This window comes from Engystomops pustulosus, chromosome 5 (assembly GCF_040894005.1).
Source record: "Engystomops pustulosus chromosome 5, aEngPut4.maternal, whole genome shotgun sequence".
NCBI lineage: Eukaryota > Metazoa > Chordata > Amphibia > Anura > Leptodactylidae > Engystomops > Engystomops pustulosus.
The window spans coordinates 161,441,566-161,468,745 of NC_092415.1; the positions used below are offsets into that span (position 1 = coordinate 161,441,566).

General features: G+C 40.2%; 1 long non-coding RNA gene across 2 annotated transcripts in view; it reads right to left on the reverse strand.

Moving 5' to 3' along the window:
* The window catches only part of LOC140134222 (uncharacterized), a 131,825-nt gene that overhangs the window by 103,751 nt on the left and 894 nt on the right, over positions 1–27,180 (reverse strand). The window lies entirely within an intron of this gene.

The window sequence follows — 27,180 nt, forward strand, 5'->3', positions numbered from 1 at the left end:
GCTGTTGTAGAATCACTCCTGCCTAACAGTAAGCTAATAGAACACCCTAACGCTTTCCCTGACCAGCAGCAGCTCTCTCCCTAGCGGCATCCAGACAGAGAATGATCCAAGCAGCGCGGGCAGCGGCTAGTCTATCCCAGGGTCACCTGATCTGGCCAGCCAACCACTGCTATCGACGTGTAAGGGTACCACGTCATGCTGGGTGGAGTGCAGAGTCTCCTGGCTTGTGATTGGCTCTGTTTCTGGCCGCCAAAAAGCAAAACGGCGGGAGCTGCCATTTTCTCGAGCGGGCGAAATACTCGTCCGAGCAACGAGCAGTTACGAGTACGCTAATGCTCGATCGAGCATCAAGCTCGGACGAGTATGTTCGCTCATCTCTAGTTACATGTTTATTGTGTCGCAAGTAATATTTTATGTTTTTGAATGATATTTGTCCTAGATGGTTTTACAAGGGTTACCTTTTATTTGTCAGTATTGTATGTTGCCATAAACTATTGTTCATTGTTTTTTAAGTACTAAAAACATCTGTGGGAAAGAAGTTTTTGATTTAAAAAAGTGAGTTTCAGTAGAACATGTAAACGTTTATTCATTTCTAGTTTACTTGGACTTTCATGTCTAAACAGAATAAATAAAATAATTCCCTTTTTTAAGCACAAGCTCAACAGAAACTAAACAACAACTCTTATAAAATTGGTACATTATGGTTCTATAGACCTATATGGATTATTTTTTACTAACCATACACTATAAAGGTGACCTGCATATACCTATGTTATGAAAAATTGGCCTTTGTAGTGTTTAATCACAATGTTTCATTATTTTATACAAAATCTATAATCTATAAAAAAGGACAAATAAGTAAAGACATTTTAAGTTTAAATAACATATTGTAGGTTTATGTGTAGTTGGAGTGGCATCATTACATTTACCAGTGGATGGCTAAAGCTTGAAACACAGCACAGCTGTAAATAAAACAGTTGGGGACGAAGAAAAAGAGCGCAAATATGGAAATAATGTGCATTCATAAACACATCCCTAAACTCTATCATTACTTTCCAGAGCAGGCCATAATGCATAAATCAGAAGAAGTTTCTCACAGAGGAACATAAACATACCCAGTAAGAGCAGACAACTAATAATTCACGATGAGTCACAGAGCTTTACATTATTAACCAGTCCAGTGCTGAATGGAACAACATGGCTATTTCTCTATAAGTGTGAATTGCTTTAGCTACTTGCCAGCCTGGTTTACAATACAATTGATGACAATTCTTAGCATTTGGTAAATTTAGGGTAATGGGTTAATATTTATAACACTGTCAGGAAGGCCATAACATACAAGGTAGAAAGTCTAAACGATAGATTCACTAAATACGGCTTAGTAAAAGGATTCTGGCATTTAATAGGACCCTGTACTGATGACATGAACTCTGATAAAAGAAGGAATATGTTAGATATTATTCTAGATAATAAATAACATAGTATTTTTTAAATAGTAAAAAAATATATGGAGAAACATAATCATTAAAAGAGATACAGAGTACATCTGATTTTCACACATGGAAAATAGCATTGCAATAGAAAACGTGTAAATCTACTGTATATCTACATTGAATCAATGGGGGACATTTATCAAGCGGTGTATGTTTAGGTTTGGCTTTGAATTATCCCAAAAATACTTTTTTTATGTGAGAAAAGTCAAATTTACCGCCAAGGGATAAAAAAAACACCTATGCCAAAAACACCAATAGATGTATGCCTGTAATGCAGTGGAAAGCTAGATATGGCTTACAGTGTGGTTTTACACAGCGCCTTCTTCCTCATACTTGTTGTGTTGTTTTTAATTATTTTTTTGCAGTTTTTATTATGATACACAAGTAGATGCCTTTCTTTACATTACTGCAATGGATAGCCAATTTTTGTGCACCTATTCTGTGGAAAATCTGCAGATTGGGGGTCATTTACTAAGGGCCCAATTCGCGTTTTCCCGGCGTGTTACCCGAATATTTCCGATTTGCGCCGATTGTACCTGAATTGCCCCGGGATTGTGGCGCGATCGGATTGTGGCGCATCGGCGCCGGCATACGCGCGACGAAAATCGGGGGGCGTGGCCGAACGAAAACCCGACGGATTCGGAAAAACCGCCGCATTTAAAAACCGAAAATGTGTCGCTTGGGAGGCGCTTACCTTCACCTGGTCCAGCTCTGTGTATTCCGGCGCGATCAGATGCATTTCAGCGCAGCAGCGCCACCTGGTGGGCGGCGGAGGAACTGCCATCATAAATCCCGGCCGGACCCGAATCCAGCGCAGAGAACGCTGGGGCAGATTGGGGCAGATTTACTTACCCGGTCCATTCGCGATCCAGCGGCGCGTTTTCTGCGGTGGATTGGGGTCCGGCCGGGATTCATCAAGGTAGTTCCGCCGACGTCCACCAGGTGGCGCTGCTGCGCTGAAAAGCATCTGAACGCACTCAAGTTCACCAGGCCGGACCAAGTGAAGGTAAGCGCGTCCCAAGCGACACTTTTATTGTTTTAAATGCGGCGTTTTTTCCGAATCCGTCGGGTTTTCGCTCGGCCACACCCCCCGATTTCCGTCGCGTGCATGCCGGCGCCGATGCGCCACAATCTGATCGCGTGCGCCAAAATCCCAGGGCAATATAGGGAAAATCGTCGCAAATCGGAAATATTCGGGTAACGCGTCGGGAAAACGCGAATCGGCCCTTAGTAAATGACCCATTGGGGCAGATTTATCAAGCAGTCTGAAAGTCAGAATATTTCCAATTGCCCATGGCAACCAATCACAGCTCCCCTTTAAAATATTCATGAGCACTGGTGAAATGAAAGCTGAGCTGTGATTGGTTGCCATGGGCAACTGGAAATATTCTGACTTTCAGACTGCTTGATAAATCTGCCCCATTGTGTTGTGTTTGCACAATTCAGAATGGCTCTATTTAAGACCTGCTCTTTTTTCAGTTTTGATTTGCAAATTGCAGCCTATTGGAAAAGTTGCAAAAATACAAAAAAAAGCACTTACAATTGAATCTCTCTCTAATCACAATAGCTTGTTCTGGTTTTCCTAAACTTCATGTACATAATGCAAATTAAAATCAATAAATATATTGGGTAAAGTCTAGAGATGAGCGAGTATACTTGTCCGAGCTTGATGCTCGTTCGAGTATTAAGGTACTCGAAACGGCTCGTTGCTCGGACAAGTATTTCCCCTCCTCGAGATCGAGCATTTAATTAAAAAAAAACACAGTGAAGAACAATGAAGAGTAGAATAAAAACAGTGAACACAGTGAACACAGGATCATTTAAGTGAAAAACACAGTGAAAAACACAGTGAAGAATAGATTACAGATGTTCGGCACATCTGCTTACTTGTCAGAAGATACACGTGAAACGGTGCAAACAAAATAGTATGTGAAGAACAATATATACATTGAAGAACACGGTGAGCAGGACAGAGACATCGGGGAACAGGACAGAGACATCGGGGAACAGGACAGAGACACCGGGGAGCAGGACAGAGACACTGGAGAGCAGGACAGAGACATCGGGGAGCAGGACAGAGACATCGGGGAGCAGCACAGACACATCGGGGAGCAGCGCAGAGACATCGGGGAGCAGCGCAGAGGCATCGGGGAGCAGCGCAGAGGCAATGGGGAGCAACGCAGAGGCATCGGGGAGCAGCGCAGAGGCAATGGGGAGCATCGCAGAGGCATTGGGGAGCAGCGCAGAGAGATCGGGGAGACTTCAGTGGAAGTATCTCCCAACAAGTAAGCAGATGTGCCGAACATCTGCAATCTATTATTCACAGTTTTTTTCACTGCGTTTTTTAACTTAAATGATCCTGTGTTCACTGTGTTCACTGTTTTTATTCTGTTCTTCACTGTTCTTCACATCTGCTAACTTGTCGGGAGATAATATACACGCAGAACAGTGAAGAATAGATTGCAGATGTTTGCATACATCTGCTAACTTATCAGAAGACATTCTTTTTCAATTAAATAACCCATTTTATTCCCGAACCATGGTCCCTTTGAAAAATGCTCGAGTCTCCCATTGACTTCAATGGGGCTCGTTATTCGAGACGAGCACTCGAGCATCAGGAAAAGTTTGTCTCGAATAACGAGCACTCAAGCATTTTAGTGCTCGCTCATCTCTAGTAAAGTCCCTTTATACTATTATTTTCTATTCTTCTTTTATGGTCAAGTAGATATTTGATGTTTGAACGGTGGAAATGACAATCTGTGAATAGAGATGAGTGGGATTATTTTCTACGTTCGGGTCCAGGGTTCGGATGTGTCCTTCGCAACCCTGTCATATTGGTAGATTGTGGGCCAAGCAGCCAATCCGGCAATTTGACGCCCCTAACTACTAGCTTTGGCTGTGATTAGCCAGGGATGTCTATCTGTGAAAAATTATGATGCTTGTGTGATGTTTACATCTGCAAAAGTGGGTCATTTAAGAGGCACCGATTGAAATTATTTTAAAAATCACAAATAAGAAATGTCCAGCAGGCAGGACCTCATCATCTGCTAAATAATGGAAACTAATGGAATCTGAGGGACCATAGTACAATCAAAGGAGTCTTTGGGCACAGTTGCTCATCAGGGGGTTCTATTTTTCTATTTGTCCACTATTTAACAGAGCTATATTGTTTTAAGTTTTCTACTAAATTTTTAGTTTTTCTATTAAATTAAGCTAAAGGCAAACCACCTTTTGATAATCAGCTGTGTAAAATGGAAATATTTACATTTCCTCTGTAATATATGTGTCACTGTACATTACAATAATATTTATAGGCAGATCTTTTTCTAGGGCTGTGCCTTAAACAATGATCTTTTTGTCACTAACTATATCCACAGCACTTTGATGTTATAGTGGTTTAGGATTACAGATGTAGGTTGTGTTATTGCATTGTAACTTACATCAAGCTACTAGGCCATTTTATGAATGGGGCTCTGTTATACAATACTTAATGACTAATATAATACTTGATCCCCAGTTGTGGTTTACTAAAGTACCATACATTTATAAATGTGCCCTGCCTTTGTGTTCAGTTACTTGGCACGCAATTTGAGCAGTGTCGAAATGTGTGTACAGAAAATAAACAAAACTGCTTGGTAACGTCAAAATGTAGTCTTGTAAACCGATCTGCTGCTTTGTACAGGCAATTTAGCTATTTTATTTCTCAAAGGTAGATTATTAGAATTACTAAGGAGAAATTTACATATCAGTGATTCTCCTTTCTTTGGCTAGTTATAAAAACAGCAAAATGCAAAAAATGGAGCAGAAGGCAGTGCAGATGTATTTTTATCTGATGCCCCTGTACAGCTGCTGATACATGGTAAAGGAAAACATGGACACCTTTCTCCAAATGTCTCTGGGGGGCATATATACTTTATTAGGTACACCTGTCCAACTGCTCGTTAACACTTAATTTCTAATCAGCCAATCACATGGCAGCAACTCAGTGCATTTAGGCATGTAGACATGGTCAAGACAATCTCCTGCAGTTCAAACCGAGCATCAGTATGGGGAAGAAAGGTGATTTGAGTGCCTTTGAACGTGGCATGGTTGTTAGTGCCAGAAGGGCTGGTCTGAGTATTTCAGAAACTGCTGATCTACTGGGATTTTCATGCACAACAATCTCTAGGGTTTACAGAGAATGGTCAGAAAAAGAAAAAACATCCAGTGAGCGGCAGTTCTGTGGGCGGAAATGCCTTGTTGATGCCAGAGGTCAGAGGAGAATGGGCAGACTGGATCGAGCTGATAGAAAGGCAACAATGACTCAAATCGCCACCCGTTACAACCAAGGTAGGCAGAAGAGCATCTCTGAATGCACAGTACGTCGAACTTTGAGGCAGATGGGCTACAGCAGCAGAAGACCACACCGGGTGCCACTCCTTTCAGCTAAGAACAGGAAACTGAGGCTACAATTTGCACATGCTCATCAAAATTGGACAGTAGAAGATTGGAAAAACGTTGCCTGGTCTGATGAGTCTCGATTTCTGCTGTGACATTCGGATGGTAGGGTCAGAATTTGGCGTCAACAACATTAAAGCATGGATCCATCCTGCCTTGTATCAACGGTTCAGGCTGGTGGTGGTGGTGTCATGGTGTGGGGAATATTTTCTTGGCACTCTTTGGGCCCCTTGGTACCAATTGAGCATCGTTGCAACGCCACAGCCTACCTGAGTATTGTTGTTGACCATGTCCATCCCTTTATGACCACAATGTACCCAACATCTGATGGCTACTTTCAGCAGGATAATGCGCCATGTCATAAAGCTGGAATCATCTCAGACTGGTTTCTTGAACATGACAATGAGTTCACTGTACTCAAATGGCCTCCACAGTCACCAGATCTCAATCCAATAGAGCATCTTTGGGATGTGGTGGAACGGGAGATTCACATCATGGATGTGCAGCCGACAAATCTGCGGCAACTGTGTGATGCCATCATGTCAATATGGACCAAAATCTCTGAGGAATGCTTCCAGCACCTTGTTGAATCTATGCCACGAAGAATGGAGGCAGTTCTGAAGGCAAAATGGGGTCCAACCCGTTACTAGCGTGGTGTACCTAATAAAGTGGCCGGTGAGTGTATATCGCAGTGCAACACTGCTAAAGAGATTTGTAGAAACCAGCTTAGTGACTGTGTGGCACATTGACAGGGAGCTCACTTCATTCCCAACTTTCCATTTTCTATTTAAATTGATGAAAAAATATGTAAATAAGTTTACATGCACTATATAAAAAGACACATATGCAATAGACTGCTTGAGTACTATTGAACTAGTGGCCAGAATAATCAATTTTATCTGTGTCTGATACAACTGTTAGTAAGAGTTACGGCAGAGCTGCTTAACGGTTGTCATTCCATTGTTCTGACCGAGAAGAGTTAAATTAGGTACATAAGTACATAGTAATGGCGGAAGGTAATTGACTTAATAATTATGTATAGTTGCAGGTGCAACTCAAAGTGGGGACTCTAATAATGCAGTAAATTAAATAGTTATATAATATAATCACGGTGACCACAACATATTACACAATCAATAAGGGAGATTGTGAGACTAATATCTAAAATTAATCATAGGGGGCCATTTGGTATGAGTAAATATGAGGGCATATATAAAAATGTGGATCTCAGTAACTCGGAGAGGCACTATATGTATCATAATAAGCCATATAAGTGGCTGTACGTAATATAATTAATTAGGGAAATATCTATATATAATATAATCATGGACGGTGCTGTACTTATTATAAATAATTCCATCAGCTGAGGTGGTATGAATAATTTTCTTAATTTGCGGTCATACAATGTAGCAAGGCACTAAAAACATCTGGATGTTAAAGTATGCAGCAATAAGTCCTCAAAAGTGTTCAGGAATGTCTGTCATCCATAAGGCTGGATTCACATGACATTTTTTGCCATATGTTTTAAGGACACATCTGGCAAATTCCTAACGTGTACTTCCAACACAGACATCGCCCGGTGACTCGTCCTCTCCACTAAATTGAGCAGCTGGTATTGGCTGCTGCTGATGTTAGGGGTGTTTCCCCAGTTACTTCACTGTCCTTATATGGAAAGTGACAGTGCCAGCACACTCCGTCCTTCTGAGCTACATATACGGAAAACGTCTTTCGTTCCTGTCTTCTGCACCTGATACATTGTATTCTGAGCAGACAGAGGCAACACTACACTGTTGTATGTCAGCATATGCCATAACTGACTAGGTAGGCAGCATATAATATCATTACAATCCTGCTGCCCAGTATATATAGTGGGTACTGAAAGTATTCAGACCCTTTTAAATTTTTCTCTCTTTGTTTCATTGAATCCAATTGGTAAGATAAATTGTTTTTGCTCATTAATACACACTCTGCATACTCTAATATTTTAGATAATTTATGAAACAAAAAAAAACTGAAATATCACATGGTCTTAAGAATTCAGACACTTTGCTCAGTATTGAGTAATAATAATAATTAGAGATGAGCGAGTATACTCGTCCGAGCTTGATGCTCGTTCGAGTATTAAGGTACTCGAAACGGCTCGTTGCTCGGACGAGTATTTCCCCTGCTCGAGATCGAGCATTTAATTAAAAAAACACAGTGAAGAACAATGAAGAATAGAATAAAAACAGTGAACACAGGATCATTTAAGTGAAAAACACAGTGAAAAACACAGAAAAACACGGTGAAGAATAGATACAGATGTTCGGCCCATCTGCTTACTTGTTGGGAGATACGCGCAGAACGGTGCAAACAAAATAGTATCTGAAGAACAATATATATGTGTGAAGAACACATTGAAGAACACGGTGAGAAGGACGAAGACAATGGGGAGCAGCAGGGACACATCGGGGGAGCAGCAGCACGGAGACATCGGGGGAACAGCAGCACGGAGACACTGGAGGAACAGCAGCACGGAGACATCGGGGGAACAGCAGCACAGAGACACCGGGGGAACAGCAGCACGGAGACATCGGGGGAACAACAGAACGGAGACACCGGGGAGCAGCAGCACAGAGACACCGGGGAGCAGCAGCACAGAGACATCAGGGGAACAGCAGCACGGAGACATCAGAGAGCAGCAGCACGGAGACACCGGGGAGCAGCAGCACGGAGACATCGGGGGAACAGCAGCACGGAGACATCGCGGGAACAGCAGCACGGAGACACCAGGGCAGCACGGAGACATCAGGGCAGCACGGAGACATCAGGGCAGGGGCAGCACGGAGACATCGGGGCAGCACGGAGACACCGGGGCAGCATGGAGACATCGGGGCAGCACGGAAACATTGGGGCAGCACGGAGACATTGGGGCAGCACAGAGACATCGGAGCAGCAGGGAGACATCGGGGCAGGGGCAGCACGGAGACATCGGGGCAGGAGCAGCACGGATACATCGGGGCAGCACGGAGACATCGGGGCAGCACGGAGACATCGGGGCAGCACGGAGACATTGGGGCAGGGGCAGCACGGAGACATCTGGGCAGCGGCAGCATGGAGACACCGGGGAGCAGCAGCACGGAGACACCGGGGAGCAGAAGCACGGAGACACCGGGGAGCAGCAGCACGAAGACATCGGGGAGCAGCAGCACGGAGACACCGGGGAGCAGCAGCAGGGAGACACCGGGGAGCAGCAGCACGGATCCCGGGATAGCGTATCTCCCGACAAGTAAGCAGATGTGCCGAACATCTGCAATCTATTCTTCACTGTGTTTTTCACTGCGTTTTTCACTTAAATAATCCTGTGTTCTGTGTTTTTATTGTATTCTTCACTGTTCTTCACATCTGTTAACTTGTCGGGAGATAATATACGCGCGGAACAGTGAAGAATAGATTGCAGATGTTTGCATACATCTGCTAACTTATCAGAAGACATTCTTTTTCAATTAAATAACACATTTTATTCCCGAACCATGGTCCCTTTGAAAAATGCATCATGAAAAGTTTAGTGCTCGCTCATCTCTAATAATAATCTTTATTTACATAGCACCATCATATTCTGTAGCTCTTTACAAATCATAGGGGGTATATACAAATATAATATTACATTTGAGTGCATATAGTCATATGGAAACTACAGGAGTGAGGGTCCTGCTTACAAGATCTTACAGTCTATATAGGATGAAAGGGGTGACACAAGAGGTATAAGAGCTTGTATAACTGTCCAGCCATTCCTTATAAGGGAACAAAATAATAATTTAATAAATAAAAATGCTTCTGCTTGAACCAGCCATCAGCCACCATCTTATACGGCTTATCTGCTGCAGGCAGGGCAATAGCCCACAGTGATGTCGCAGGGTGAGTGCGCCACCACTTACCCAGTCTGAAAGCTAGCGCCAAGCCTGGTTGTTAGTTGTGCTGTTGCTGAACAGGTTCATTAAAGCTTTAAATTGTAAGACATTCTGGACATTCTGGAGAGGTCGGAGTCCAGCACAACCCTACTACAGTAGGTCTGCGGCCTCGGGGTTATAGTGTAAAAGAGCTAGTACAGACATGAGTCTTCTTCAGAATGATGTAACACGTTTTTCACGCCTGGATTTGGGGATCCACTGCCATTCTTCTTTTCAGATCCTCTCCAGTTCCCTCAAGTTTGATGGTGAATGTTGGTGGACGGCCATTTTCAAGTCTCTCCAGAAATGCTCACTCAGATCTGTGGTTGGGCAGGTCAAGAATGGTCACAGACCTTTGTTATTTTAGCTGTGTGCTAGGGGTCATTCTCTTGTTGTAAGGTAAACATTTGGCCCAAATAAGGTCCAGACCACTTTAGAAAAGCTTTTTTTTTATCCAGGATATCTCTGTACTCTGTATATCTCTGGCTGCATTCATCAGCATGTCGCCACCACCATTTTTGTTGCCACATCCATTTTTCACTGTTAGGATTGTATTTAGCAGGTTATGAGCAGTGCCAGTTTTTTACCAATAGACATATTTTAGATCTTCTGCCCCACTTTCTTAAATGTACAGAAAAGCTTTTGGTTGATAAATGTTTTTTTCCTCATCATCTGTCATTCCTGTCCATAAAATGGTTGAAGATGGAGGGTCATGTGATTTTAACTGTCCATGACCAATCACTCTACCAGAAACTTGAATGAATGAAAACAGTCATAAGGTCCTGGAAGGGTGATTGGTTAAGTTAGGTTTAAAAGGCCCTCCATCTTTAACCATTTTATGGACAGGAATAACAACTGATAAAATATAGGACATTTCTGACTCAGGGCCCTTACTTTACATACCAAGAGAACAGTGCAGAACTTTTAATAGATGTATATTGCTAAATTATCTAATATCTTACCCTCTCCCAGCACATGAGGCAAAGTGGCCAATAAAGATGAACGGTCCTGAACTTGGACACCCCTGGCCAATCACAGCCATGGCTAGTAGCTAGGGGGGGTCAATTTGCAATATGTCCGGGTTGTGTGGGACAAACCTTAAACTCAGAACAACCCCTTAGCTAACATTTCTGTCAGTACCAATGAACCTTTAGCTGTGCCATGGGCTGGACATGCGTCTAAAACCCCCAAGTCACAATCTTTTGTCTTTCAAGATCAAGCTTAGTGTATGCAAAAACATTAGATGAATCTGCTATCTTTTTTTTACACTTGTATTTCATAATCATTATTCAGACCATCATTTCAACTATATACGCTAACATTGTTCATTATTGAAATAAATATCTTCTAGAATTAGTTTGTCATAAAAACTAACACTATTTTTTCTAACACTATACTATACTGGTAATAAATCACAAAACCTAGATGTCTAGAACATCTGGATCCAATAACACAAAATATGAGAAAGTATTTGTTCAAATAGCTTCTTCTGTGACATTCAAGGAACGATTTTCCTTCCTCTGCATTTTAAATACTGTATATAATCCATGTCTGCTATATACACGGAACACAAAAATTATTTCCAGAGAGCTAAATTTCAGGTCTGCTTATAGACAGTAACCTTGTACAACCTGGATTGAAATTGAATAGTAACCATAGCACTGTATACTTAGATTTCAGCATTAATTTCCAATGTGCACCCCACACTTCTCCCCAGCCAGTAAGATTTAGTAAAAACAGTTTCCCAATGAGATAATTCCTATCCAATGTTAAGAAGATTTACTTTGGAATAAATTTCTCTGTATTCATGCATTACCGACAAAGCTCTTAAAGTAAAATATGACAAGAGTTGTTTTTCTTTTTTTTTAGTGGCCACAGAAAATTTGCAGAAGGTACAGCTGTGTTATAGCAAAAAAATCTTGGACTGATTATAACTCTTAAGAGAAAATATATTCATCAAGTCTTCACTCTGCTTATTTATCTTCTGTGATTGTTTTGTTAACATCTTTGGTTTCCTGTGTAATTATAATATATTCTAACCTCATGCTGTATTATGTCTTTCAAGGCTAATACAAAATATGGACAGGTTGGCTCTATGTGCTCTGTTTTCTCCCTATGAAAACACTAGAGTTAAGAGGTCATGAAAAAACTGGAATTCAATACAGGCAGTCCCCGGGTTACATACAAGATAGGGTCTGGAGGTTTGTTCTTAAGTTGAATTTGTATGTAAGTCGAAACTGTATATTTTATAATGGAAGTTCTAGACAATTTTTTTTCTTTTGCCCCAGTGACAATTGCAGTTTCAACATTTTTGGTGTAATTGGACCAAGAATTATCAATAAATCTTCACTACAGACATCTTACAGCTGATCATTGCAGTCTGGCACTATAGTAAAGCATCCAGAGAGCTTCACCAGAGGTCACAGTGGGCAGAGGGGTCCGTCTGTAACTATGGGTTGTCTGTAAGTCGGGTGTCCTTAAGTAGGGGACCGCCTGTATGAGATTTTTTTTGTTCCTTCTAATCTTCAAAATTAATATTTACATTTATCTCCAAGAATGTTACTCTGTGATGAGTGTTATGCATTTAATTCATTAGGAGAGTAACCAGATATATGTTTAATACTTATTTTCTATAAGAAAACTTTGTACCAATTCTTCATGGCTTAGTCGTGAGTTATGGCCAGTCAACTAATATTTCATCATATGTGTTATGTTCTTTAAAGTGGTTGTACATTTGGACAGAAATTTTTCCATTTTCTAAAATGTAAAATAACTATAAATTACTAATATATTATGCAGATATCTACGCAATACTATGTATGAAAGTGACTGGCCTATCACATTTAAATAAATGGTTAAAGTCTTTTGAGAAATGATCATCTAAATAAGAAAGGTGTTTGTTTATATGTTTATCTTGCCTCAAGCCTAATGGAGGAAAAAGAATACTAAATATTACTAGGAGTTTGTTATGCGGCTCTGCTTATAATAGAGGCTGCAGATAAACTGCTGGTAAGTGAAATAGATGCAACCTAAAAAACACAGTGAACTTCAACACCTCCGATAACTATCCATGCAGGTCCTTTAGTTTTTTTTTAGCAATAACTAAAGACAGTTACCTGTCACATATATTTTAACCAATAGACCTAACAGAATATTAAAATTACAGGTTGGGAACCACATGGGTAATAGTGACCACAATACAATTGATTTTGAATTATCCTTCACTAACATGGTTAGTAGAAACTTCATAAGCTCTGGTGTCACCAAAGGCTCACTATGAATGAAATACAGAAGTCTGTAATTGATATGCATTAAAAACAATTAAAAGCACACTAAATACTGTATGTTAACATCTCAGGTAAGCTATGGTAAGCTAAACCTTGAACTGTCCCTGCTATAAAATGTTGGCTGGAACGAACACACAGGACACAGTAATACGCAGTGTTACGCAGTAAGTATACAAATGGGCACACTTATAGGGAATCTTAAACTGCTCTCATAGTGAATTAAGTAAGTGTCAAATATAGAAACAAGAAATGTATGAAAGTTATATGACCGTTTTATACGGAAAGGCTGCAGTCCCACAAATCTCGCCACAGCCTTTTGGCTTTTTTCAGGTGTAATGAAGCATACCTGAGGGTGGTCTTATATTGGGAAGAGATGTCTGATTCAGACCAATAGTTTTCGGCATATAGGTCCACTCATAGCAGTGAGCCAAATCCTCTTGGACAACATGGAACCCGAGCCCTGCCGCCACCATCACTTTAACTGTTACTGGTGTTGGGCTAGGTATATCTAGTCTACTACTGTGACCGATACATGGGTGTGAATATAAAACTCTAAATTTCTGGAGGGTAAATTTTCAGCAGCTAAGGGAGGACCTTAGTGGCATACACAGTGACAATTTCTCAAAAACAAAAGCTTGCAGAAAATTGGGACATTTTCATAAAATATTCTAAAAATGTCTTGCGAAAACTATATACCATATGAGAAAAAGCCTAATAGAAGTATGTGGTTAACTACTACAAGACTGAAAAAAGTAAAAGTAATCCCAAATTATTTTTCAAATATACAAATGATAAAAAATTAAAAACGGAGTGAGCATAGGAGAGTGTTAGGAGATCATGGTGTAGAGAGATCAATAAAGGTCAATGTATTCAATTTTGCATTCTCAACTGCATTAGCTCAGTAAAAACTCTTGGCTGATGACATGATCTGTGTGTAATGGAAATTCTCATTTGAATGTTAGCAGTTTAACCCAAGAAGAAGGGAAACACAAAACCCCTAAACTAGAGGGTTTACACAGTACAGTTTTACAAATTTTGCAGATGATAGTAAGTTCTATAATGTAATCAATACATAGGTGTATAGTATAATATTTCAGATGGATTTATGGAAGCTGGAGGATTGGGCAGAGAGAGGCCTTATGACGTTTAACATAGATAAATGTAAGGTAATGCACTTGGGCCATGGAAATTAAAAGGACAATTACTTGGTAAAACTGCAGCTTAAAAAGGGGGTATTGGTGGATGGTAAACTTAATTTTAGTGACCAGAGCGAGGCATCTGCTAATAAAGTATATACAATTATGGAATGTATCAAGTGAGAAATAGATTGTCATGCCCTTACAGTTTTTCCATTATTCAAATCTGACCACAAATTGAATAATGTATACAGTTTTAGACACTAGTGTATAAAAAGGATATATCCATACTTGAATGGTAGCTTATTTAGAGAATTGGCAGACTAGAATATATAACAGATTACAAAACTTGAGGTTATTCATATCAGAAAAGTAGATATATAAGAGGAAACCTCATTACCATGTGCAAATTTACGGGCAGTACAGGGATCTTTCCAAAGACCGTACCGTACCGTAGCAGTCAACGGCAGTGCACGGGGAGAGGAGGAGGAGGTGAGCGCAGCTCACCCCTGCCCCTCTCCATAGGAAGTAATGGCGCACTGCGCCGTACTACGGGTAAAGATAGGACAGGTCCGTAGGGTGCCGTGCGCCCATTGCCGTCTATGGAGGACGTATATCGGCCGTATATACGTCCTCCATATGTTAGTGTGAATGTAGCCTAAGACAGAGATTCTGTCACTCTCTGCTGAAGGCGGTTGTTATGGCAGATAAATTGTAAATGTTCTTAAAAAGCCTGTGATATTATTACAGTGAGTAGGTTTGGCTATTGAAATGAGGCACTTAATAGAGACCTTTCACACACATCTTGGAATAGAAACACAGAAAACCTAGGTATTGGCTCAGTAGAGCTGTTTTATACCCTGTTTAGGTAAGTAGCAGGAGGGTTACAAAAGTACATTTTTAATCCAGTTTTGCAATCCTGCAAGTGCTCTTGGCAGGTCTTTCAGCCTGAAGAGCTTTATGCTCTTTACATTGAGCTGTTCCACAGCCCCTGCCTTTTGCTTTGAGTGACTGCTGTAAGTATCCAACCCAAACTTCACAATGCTGCTACTCTTATCAGAGAGGAGGGGCTGTGGAGCAGCTCAGGGCAGAGAGCAGAAAGCTCTTCATGCTAAAAGGTCTGTTCAGAGCCGTTGCAAGAGCTACAGAGTTGGATTATAACTTCACTTTTCACAGTCCTGTCCCTATAAACAACATACACAAAGGTATGGTTTCACAGATCTTCTGGGCTTCTGCCTAACACTGCTATCAGCTTAGTAAGGTCGAAACTGCAGACAGATTAAGGTACATTTAAAGGACATCTACCACCAGGATCAAGGATGTAAGCCAAGTACACTGACTTACAGGTATGTGCTCCCTTGGGCAGGACCTTCTTTTCTTTCTTTCTTCTTACGCTCTTGTTTTTAGGAATAAACAGCTTTTCAACTTCAAGCTCATTTGCATAATTTTTAAATACTTATTTTAGAAACCAGGTAATAAAAACCTAAAATAAGATGTCAGTGTGCTAGGCTTACAATCCTTCATACTGGTGGTAGATGTCCTTTAAGTGTATGAAGTGCTAACAAAATAACAGCTAATAATTAGTTGTTTTACTTTGAATTCTGGATCAAAATTATTAAAATATCATGTTTTCCCCAAAATGGTATAAATAAAAAGTACAGCACATCATCAGCTGTAAAAAATCTGGTCTGAAAAGATTGTGAATTAAAACCAAATTATTTTCTATTTGCTAAAATTGGATTTTATTATGCAAAATTGGTCAAATATAAAATAACATAATTAAGATATTGCCAAAAACTTTAACCATAAATTAAATAGTCATATTGGTAAGTGATGTAAGTAATTTTTTATCATTACTCAGAAATAGTTATTACTGGAACCCCAAAATGACATGGTTAAAAAAAGTTAATCTGATCCCACAAAAGTTAAGCCCTTACTTGGGTAAATAGATGAGGATAGAATTTTATCTCGTGCAATGCAACAAATGATGTCTTTTTCACCAACATTGATGGTTAGAAGTTAAATACTCAGGATAAATATATCACTGAAAATGGGGGAAAGAGAGTATCAAGTACTATAAAATGTAACTTTTTTTAGATATGCACTAAAATGAATAAAAGAATGTGTTGAGGTGTAGCATCCGATATGTTACAAACGAGAAAAGAGATGTGCATAGACGATACAAATTAAACTTTATTGGTATAGCATAGGTGTAGAATCCTCCACCACTAGAGTGAGTTTCTAAAATAATTCTAATGTCTGACCCCAGCTCAAGCACATGTCTAGGCTGACCTTAACTGAGATCAAGACAGAAAAAAGGCGGGGTATAGGCTAGTATAGGCTAGTATATGATATCGTAGGCCCAAAGACTAACGGGTAAAGGGCATATGTGAAGCCAGCCTCCCCTCCCACAGATAGTATGATAATGTAAAAGAACTTAAGGTCGACACGATTATACCAGCCTTGTCCTCGGCCAGACCTGGAATAAACCGGAGATAAATTGGAGGCTATCTGCTCATGTAAATTATGGACAGGGGACAGCTCATTAGCCTAGATGAATGCTTTCAACTGCTAGACCACTGAAGCTGTCAGATACACTCTATCCTGAGCTAGCACTCCTAAGATGATAAGATCCAACGCGTTTCCTGACTCACTAACATTCATCAGGGATCAGATGTTATGTTAGGTATAAACACATCTTGGATAATGAACACATTCATATAGCCTGTCCCCGCAGTGGCAGTGCGCGCGAGGAGACGCTTGATATTTAAATCCTGAGCCCCGCCCTCCATGAGCAATGGAGTGCTTCTAGGCCAATAGCAAGAGCCAAGACAGAACTGGCCCTCGCAAAGGGAACATCCCACAATGTCATGCATGACAGAGACAAAGACAGAGCGGAGACGGAGAGCCGCCTCCGGTCACGTGATCGCACCAGCGAGTCACTCGATCACACCCCCCAGGTCCATGTCCATGGCAATAGGTTCGTTGTGAGATGACAACAATAATACATAGATAGAGAGCCACTCCTCCCTGTAATGCAACACGAGGATAGGGGATAACACGGATACGTTAATTGTAGGGGAAGAGATAGGATGCTTGTCACGTAGCATCCTCAGTTGGCTCTGTAAGATTGTATATATCAACCAAAACACGGTATGGAAGTCTAGGAAGCATAGAGGTAAGTAAATGTAGAAGATGGGGATGAAGACAACAGACTAAGTCGTGCTGGAGAGTAAAGTGGTATTAATCTGTGCTTATCTTGGAGCGGTGATACTCCATAAAGGCACAGAACAATATGTGTATAGAGAGAACATGCATGAAGGTGACATACAGGTCCTGATGCCCAAAAGTATTGGACTCCTTATATAGGTGGTGATTACAGAAAGCTAGTAAATGACAGCTTCTCATTGAGGCCATTAGGTTCCACTGTATTCAGGGTGTAGATACACCTGGTCTCTTTTTGTTGTATCAGCCTGTCCCAGTTACCCCCAGTTGGGGGGTCTGATCTTCCATATCACCTAATAACATAAAAATTTGGGATTGCTATTGTGGAATCTGGCAAAGTGTCTTGCCACAGTAGTGTCCCTCAGATTCCTCATGTCCCCTGCATGTTCTTGAATTCTTGTCTTAACCTGACGGTACGTTTTGCCCACATAATACACAGGGGCAAGATAGCAAATAAACTGCTCCTTCTGTCCTGCAGTTGGTCTATTCCCTGATGGAGTATACCACGCCAGTACTGGCGCTCTGAAAAATGTTCCCCAGTAGAACCAGTGGGCATACGTTGCAGTTGCCACACCTAAAGGTACCAGGGCCAGCAGAAAGCCATGTTGGGGGGGAATGGGCAGGCCCGAGATGACTATGGACGAGCCTGTCTCTAAGATTTTTCCCCCTATTCAGTCAAGTCCTGGTCTTGTCTCAAGATCCGCCAGTACTTGTTAAGGATCTGTTTGATCGCATCAAAGGTTCCAATCAGTCGTATAGTGTTATCAGTCTCCCAAGTTTTAGGGCTCAAGAGGTCTTCCCTTCTTGAGGAGAGCACATGTTGGAAAGCCTTTGTGACTGTCCTTTTTAGGAATCCCCGTTGCGCAAACCTTTCGCTCAGATCCATGGCTTGTGACAAAAAGTCCTCTGTGTGGCTACTCAGGATAACCCAGTTAACAATGTCATATTTGTGGGAATGCCAGAAGGAAACAAATGCTATTTGGCTTTTCAAGGTAAGATTGGGATTAAGATTTTTTTTGTACTTAATTTCACGTTTTGCAAAGTTTTGAAAATCCCAAAAAATGGTGTCTAAGTTTTAATTAAGTTTAAATAAATGCATCTTTAATGCTCAACAGAAGGCAATTAAAAAATCTTACATAAAAAACCATGTCACTTCAGAAATACAGGAAACCATCCACCCTTGCTATGTAACACATACAGTAGCATGAATAATTAAATCATGGAAACAAACAAGAAAATAATTTATTTCCTAAACAAGTAACCATTTCTGTGAAATTGGCAGAAAGCGGTGTATATTACTTTTTTAAGTTCTGACTAAACATCTACATAGGATATTTTACCAGAACATTAAACAGATGTATCCATTTATTAACGGTAATCTCACAAACCCCTTAAAACTGAGCACGCACATCATGAATAATTTGTTTTTAGATTTAATGAGATTTGTTTGACTATGCATTTCATATCAAGTTTATGTTTTTGGAAAGGAATCAAACTCCAGTGTAAATTATGCCATACAAGCTGAGTATATCATGTTACTATTGTCATCGCTCTCAACTTCCATCCAAGCTTGAGCCTTGAGCTTTGGAATCATACCATTTTTGGTCACATTAAACATTTACTAAAGTATGTTTTTTGGCTTCTAAGAAATGCTGTATAGTATTTTATCTTATATAAATCCCATGAATTCTTATATGTTTAGGATGAAAGGATAGTATTTGTTATTGGATTACCTAATCTGTCACTTCCCCGTTTACATTTAAATTAATCATATGTCCTTGTAAATGAAGTTCCAAGTATAACACATACACCTTTATTGAGAAAATGTGGCCTGAATACAAAAAGATCTTAAGTTTTATTTATATGTAATGAACATTTCAGTTTACAATGGTTGAGTTTGTTAGATCCAATGAACTTTCTGTTCAGTTAAATTGGGCGAACTTTCAATATAGGCTTAGAGTGAGACCCTGAGGAAGAAATGGTGCACCAAATCTAGTGGCAATACGTAAAGTCAGGACATTTTAGTGGCTTAGGTAGACAAGAAAGATTGTGCCTCTCCTGAAGCGACAAAATCAATTTATACTTATAGCGACATTAGTAGAGGAAGGGTTAAAAGAGATCTGTCAGAGATTCTTAGCGATCTGACCACAGGCAGATTAAAATATGGACAGGCTCCTTATCATAACTATCTATAGCTCTGACTTGTTGCTATGTTTCAAATAAAACATATGGTTTAGGAACAGCTGCCGCGTGAAGAAAAGCCTGAAGGGCGGTTTCCCTCTGGCTTCTCCTTCCCCATCCCAATGTGATATAAGGGTCTCTATTTACACAAATATAGGAAAAAAATCTGTCAATTATTTCCTTCGCACAGATAGGGGGAGAATATTCTGACAGGTCCTCTGTAAAGTGAACTCCATTAATTGACTTTGTTAGTAATAGGATTATGGCCATATTTTAATCCAGTACCTGATTTAGAATGGCTACTCACTTTTTTCAGCATACACAACGTCTGCTCAAGAACCAAAGGTCCATAGGGAGCTGTCCGGAGCTAAAGGTATATATCCTTCACACGGACAGCAGGAACTAAGCGCAGGAACATCTTCTATACAGATGGCAGGGATCCTCTATCTTTAGGGAATGTGATAAAAGCCTGAACGCTCATGTTTCCCACCTCAAGGACCGCTTACAGACTTTAAACATTAGAGGCTTCCCCCATTAAAGAAAATCTACCGTCAAAGTCAAGCCGGATAAACCAGGGACTCATTGGCTGTGGTAATCTTCTTATATTTGTTACACTTGGCCTTCTTCCTTCTAAAATAAACATTTACAATCATGCTAATGAGGCTCTGGGGGTGTTTCTAGGGCCCCTCAGTGATGTCTTTTAATTTTTTGTTTTAATGACCAGAGCAGGTCTTCCCTCCTGCACGTATCACTACTACATTACACAGGCAGAAGGAAAAAAGAAGAGAGCAGGGGGGGGGGGGGCATGTTCTGTTTATTGTAATAACTAATGAAAAGACATCACTAAGGGGCTCTGGAAACCCCAGATACACTTAGGTTAATGTTTGTAATTTTAAATGTTGATTTTAGAAGTAAGTGTCCATGGTTTATCAAGGTTGATAGTAGTTTACAGAACTGAATTACACTGAAGTTCCTGATGGGTCTGCAGAAGCTTCTGAATAATGCTGTAATTTGCTGCAGCATTCACAGTGAAAGCCCAGAAAGACAGCAGGCAGCATTCACCATCAGATTCAGTGTTTAATTAGTACTGCACCATCTAGAAGTTTAGACAGAGGGAGTGAGCACAAAACCTGCCATGGTTGTCACTTTGGTATTGAAATGTGATTAAGCTTTATGTGTTAAATACCAAAGCATGATAAAAGTGATCAAACAATTGCTTTCTGAAGTCCATTAGTACAACTGAAAAAAAAATCTATAAATACGAAATAGGCAAGGTTTTAAAGAAAATGTTTAAAACATACTTACATAGTGCCTTTGCAGTCTTAATGTCCTATATGTCAAATATCCCCCATCCCTCAAAATTTTAAAATGTATAAAAAAAAAATCATATGTGCTCCGTAATTATTCTTTAAAAAAATTATGACAGAAATGCAGAAATAACGGTCAGATTATTGTTTTTATATTCATTTTTTTCCAACACAAGTTAATCAGTATCTATATGTATGGCAAAGTTGCATCAAGAAAACTATTCATCCCACATGAAAACAAGACCTCATGCTGTTATATCTAGGTGAATAAAGTTATGTGTTTCTAAATATAGCAATGGAAAAGTAAGAAAAAATTACCAAAATAGGCTCGGTAATAAAAGGGGCAACCTCTCTTCTGATGAAATGGTAAAGTTAGTCAGCCACAAAGAAAGATAGAAAAGAAGTCTTCAAGCAAGAGTGGTCCTAGAATAGCAACAACAGCCTTTTGATCAAGGCCCACAAGGCTCCCTCTAGTGGTAAACAATAGCCTTCATCTAGATCACAGCTTAAAGGGTTTTCCCACAAACAAAAGTTAGGCCCTATCCACGGGATAGGACCTAACTTGCTGATCAGTTGAGGTCTCAGTGATGAGACCCCCACATGTCACGAAAACCAGGTCGTGGCGCTCAGCAATTTCTGTTAGCTCCATAGAGATTAATGAAGCAGAACGGTCATGCACTAGTCTGATGCATTAGTCTGATGGAGTGGAGGTATGTGGGACCCCAACGGACCCCTCATTTTTGTGATCTGTGGGGGTCTCAGCACTGAGACCCCTACTGATCAGCAAGTTAGGTATGATCCCGTTTATAGGGCCTAACTTTTGTTCATGGGAAAACCCCTTTAACAATTTCATGACCAAAGCTTTGAGATGTTGCCAATTTGCTAGTGAGAATAGAAATTCCTACCAACTCCAATACACCAGAATAAGTCCCTGGATCATTGTAACTTTACAATAATCCCATTCTTTTATTTATTATTTCCTTTATTTATCGTTTTTAAACATATCTATATCCATATAGAAAAGAAAGAAAAAGAATAAACACACACAAAAAATACATACAATTATTCCCAATATAGGAAGTAAAAAAACAAAACCTTTCCCCACTCTGCCTCTAACATCCACAGAAACTAAACACAATTTTAAACTTATTACAGCCAGGACTCACTATGTCCCCTTTCCCCCCTAAGTATCACCATTTACTATCAATGTTTTATGTACCTCAGAGTTTCTACATCCAATCCATGTTTGCCAAGTAGGATCAAATCTATCTTTCGCTCCTTTTGCAGACAAAGTCATTTCCTCCATATACATAATATCATTAACTTTTAAAAGCCAGAGGAACACTGATGGTGCTAGTGATTGGAATGCATAAATGTGGCGCTAACATAAGAAATCACAGCAAAGATCTGTTTGGGAATTTCACAATATTACAGGTGGAGAAAAGGCTGGTTCCAAAGGAAAGTTGATATTCAAATTCTGTTGAATTGTATTAATTTCCAGAATGGTAATAATAAAGAGCAAGACTAAAACATGTGTAAAAATGAACCATCCTCAATTCCCCATTGCCAGTACATTGGGCTGGCATGTGGGAAAATAGCATGAATTTTAATGGGTACTCTAGAATTTCTTTCTTGAAATCTTGAATTAGTAAGATAGTTCACATGGGTGTTTTTTCACAAGAGTGATTTTTCACTGAACCCATTTTGGCTTATAGACACATACATATTGGTTTTCTCTTCCTGGGTTCAGTTATTTTTCACTGATGCCTTACTGACCCATTCTTTTAAATGGGCTTTTTCACACTTCAGTTTTTTTCACTGATCAGTTTAGAACCTGTTGAACCTTTTTGAGTTCACTGACAACAGTGAAAAAAAACGGAAGTGTGAAAAAGCCTATAGTAAACAGTGACAAATCACTGAAGGCAGTAAGAGAAAACCAATCTGTATGTGTCCATAAGCCACTAAGAAACACTAAAGGATGTACTGTATATGTGAACTCAAAAATATATTCCCATTGTTCTGTTGTCAGATAAATTTGAAGTTCCTGTACCCATTTTTATTGTAAATGCAACTAATGTTTAGTTCATCGATCTAAGAAGTGTATTATAAAGCGCTCATCTGTGCAAGTGCTCAAAAATAATAAGAAATTCCAATAGTTACAGAAACATTGCTGGAACAGGGCACAGTATAGTATACAGGACTGTAATATAATTAAAAGACCGATGGGGCAGTGACTAGAGATGAGCGAGTATAGTATATACTATTATATATAGTATTAGCATACTCGGACCGGCTCGTTACTCGGACGAGTATCTCGCCGACTCGACATCAAGCAGTAAATTAATAAAATTAATTGAATAAAAGTATTTTAATTGTAAAAAAAAATATTACACTTGTTTCCAGATGTTTTACTTGTAAGAACACATTGAAATAACACAATTCTTCACTTTCCAGGTGTTCGCACGTGTCTCCCACTAAGTTAGGAGATGTTTGGAACATCTGGAATGTGAAGAATAGTGTTCTTTCAATGTGTTCTGCACTTAAATGGTCCTGTATTCACTGTTTTTAATGTTGTAATTCTATTCCGATAGGTTCGGAGGTACACACGCACAGCTGCAAAGTGAAGAATAGAATTAAAACATTAAAAACAGTGAATACAGGATCATTTAAGTGCAGAACACATTGAAAGAACACTATTCTTCACATTCCAGATGTTCCGAACATCTCCTAACTTAGCGGGAGACACACGCGCATACCTGCAATGTGAAGAATAGTGTTATTTCAATGTGTTCTTACAAGTAAAACATCTGCAAACATCTGGAATATTTACTTTTGCACTGTTCTTTTAATGTTCTGTTTTATTAAAAAAATGCTCGGGTCTCCAATTGACTTCAATGGGGCTCGTTATTCGAGACGAGCACTCGAGCATCGGGAAAAGTTTGTCTCGAATAACGAGCACCCGAGCATTTTAGTGCTCGCTCATCTCTAGCAGTGACCAATTTTATTTTTTGCTGCTAATCTTTTTTTAATCTGTTTTGTAAGTACCGCTAACTAAATATTCTGAGCATATTTTTCTATTTTATAGTAATTAAGTGAATCCCATCCTTAAAAAAATATAAAACTATCCAATGATTGCAAAGACTTAAATCATTAAAAACTTTATCAGCTCCTGAAAGGAAAGAAAAAACAAGGCAAAGAAACAATTTACAAAGTATTACAAAGTTTACTTTTATCATTCCCACTATCGATTTTTGCAATTTAAATCAAACATTTAGTTACATTTTTGAAAAGTTATGAGTTACAAGTTATAGTGGCACGTCGTTACATATTTACTTTTCCTACACAGATACATACTGTCTAATGTCTGTCATCTAGAAAATATTAAGCCCCACTTCAAGATATTTAATGGCCCACTGTGTTGGAAGTGGCAATACTGTAGGTCTGCAAGGGGATTTCATATTTTTTCTATAATATATTTTTTTTCTGGAGTATCAAATAAAATCTGTGAAAAGTGAGCCAAAGTGTTCCTATGATATTTCCATTTCCATATTTCAATCCATTAATACAGAAAAGATCTGTTCTAACCCATCCAGGTCACAGAGATACATCTAAATTATTTAAAGATAGATATAATGTCTCCCATTCAACATATGAACTCATTTTCACATTTTGTTGCCAAAACTTTAGCTTATACAAGATTTGTCATCCAAAAAATCAAGACATATGCTGAAATTCTTGGCTAGATACTCCAAACTGACTTCATTTATTTAGAGAACTATGGGTGACATTACCATAGGAACATTTTAACAGGAAAGGTAAAGCTCTTAAACATAATTTGCTCTCCAGATTTTATGAATAGAACTAATTTAATGTGTAGAAATGGGAAATTAATTATATACATAATCATAATACATCCAAAACACACAACTAATGCTAGTTAATATAGTATGGCGGGTAACCTCATTAAAAGAAGGCTGCTTCCAAGTATGAAAGAGTGCGATTAGTCACAAAAATTTAACCAGCTATTTTTACTAAGAATTAATGTAAATTCTGACATAGTCTTCTCCCACAACCCAGTTGTTAATGGGCATAGTGAACTCCAACAGTAATTATTAACCATAGTAAAAAGAAAAATAATATAATTTACTTCAACTGTTACACACAACTACATCCAAAAAAGTATAAAGCACACGAAAATAAAATAGTAAACTATAGATCCCTTTATGGACCTACACAGTTTTAGAGAAGAAGTTTAATATTTCTGGGGGCTGGATTTCTACCTTTGGTTGTATAGAAATTGTATATTAGCAAATAATTTATAAGTGTTGAGCTTGAGAATTTGATTTGCAAGTTGGTTCTCCTTTAAAATAAGGAAGAGCAGGGACTCCCTTCAGAGGAAAAGTGGTTATGCACCCTACTGCTCAGTCAGGAAATACCGGGCTAATCATATGAATTGAAAAGCATTTGCTTTGCGTAAAGTACTGGTTTGCTTGGCTATCTTATTACTCCAAGCAAGTAGTGGACTCACTGTCATAAGGTAATGAATTCACGGTCCAGCCAGGCTCCAAACACTGAAGATTTCTTTATTTAGTGCATTAGTCGTATTACCAATGCGGACAATGACGTAAGCCGACACCTGGGAGCAGAGTCTAAGTGGCAAGCTGTTTTCACCAGAGCCTTTCACAAAGCTGGTTGGATTTGCTGCAGCAGGATTGACTTTGTCCACTGTGGCAGCCAAGGCAAGAGTCGTGAGGCAGAATCCTAGTCGGGGACAGGCAGGAGGTCAAGACAGGCAGCACATGATCAACGACAGAGGAGGAGCAGGAGGTCAGGGCAGGCAGCAAAGGAACGTAGTTGGGAACAGAATAGGGGCACAACGGGAATTCAGCAAACAGTCGCAAGACATAGAGAGCAAACTTTCTCTCAAGCACGAGGCAGGAAGGAGCCGGGAATTTAACAGGAAAGGCAGCTGTCCAGTGCCAATTATCAGTGTGCCGGCCCTTTAAATCTCAGAAAGCCGGTGCATGCGCCTCCTAGGAGGCGGGCACGCGTGTGCCAGAGTGAGAAGACCGCGAGTGGAACGAGGACAGGCTACTGCAGGGAAGAGGGGCACAGGGAGGCACACAGGTGCATCTGCCACCCAGGATATGGGTTGCTGGGGGCACCTGTGACAGTACCCCCCCCCACCCTTTGGCCTCCCCTTCTTCTTGGGAATTTGTGCAGGAGAGTATGGTCCAGGATGTTATCCTCGGGCTCCCATGATCTCTCCTCAGACCCGAACCCCTTCCAGTCAACAAGGAAGAACCGCTTCCCTCTAACCGTCTTCATATCCAGGACCTCCTTAACCCTGAAGACATTGGAGAAATCAGCAACAGGAGTCAGGGAGGTACTAGCCAGGAGAAGTTGTTCAAGATGTCTGGTTTCAGGAGATAGACATGGAAGGAGTTCAGAATGCGCATAAAGGGAGGAAGGCAGAGCTTGTACACCACAGGGCTTATGCTTATTCAGCACCTCGAATGGACCCAGTCGAGTCTGCTCCCAGATAGACTTGAGATCTTGGACCAACTCTTCCACAGCAGGATCGTCCGAAGGCACAGGAAGAGAAAGAGGAGGGCATGGGTGCTGTCCATAGATGATAAAGAAGGAAGCAGAACCAACAGATTCAGAGTCCAAGGTATTGTAGGAAAACTCTGCCAACGGCAACAGAGTGGTCCAGCTGTCCTGTCGGGCAGAGACAAAATGATAGTGATAACATCCCAGAGTTTGGTTAATTCTCTCTACTTGTTCATTGGACTGTGGAAGGTACATAGAGGAGAAATCCAGCTTCACTTGAAGATGACTGCACAGGGACCGCCAGAACTTGGAAACAAACAGAACCCCACAATCTGAGATGATGTGCTGAGGAAGTCCATGAAGCCGGGTATCGGTAACGGCAGAAGAAGACCAGCAGGTTTGAGACAAGATGGCTTGTTTTGGGGACAGGAAGTGCAGGAGCCCACAAAATCACATCTTTGACCAGATCTGGCCACTAGTAGAAACAGGAAATGAGGGCGACAGAGCTTGGAACCTCAGGGTGCCCAGCCACACGAGAGCAATGTCCCCAAGTCAATATCCTCTTCCGAAGGGCAGGTCAGTCTTAGGTTTTGCCAGAAGAAAGCTGCTGAAGGTCCACTGGAGCAGCAACA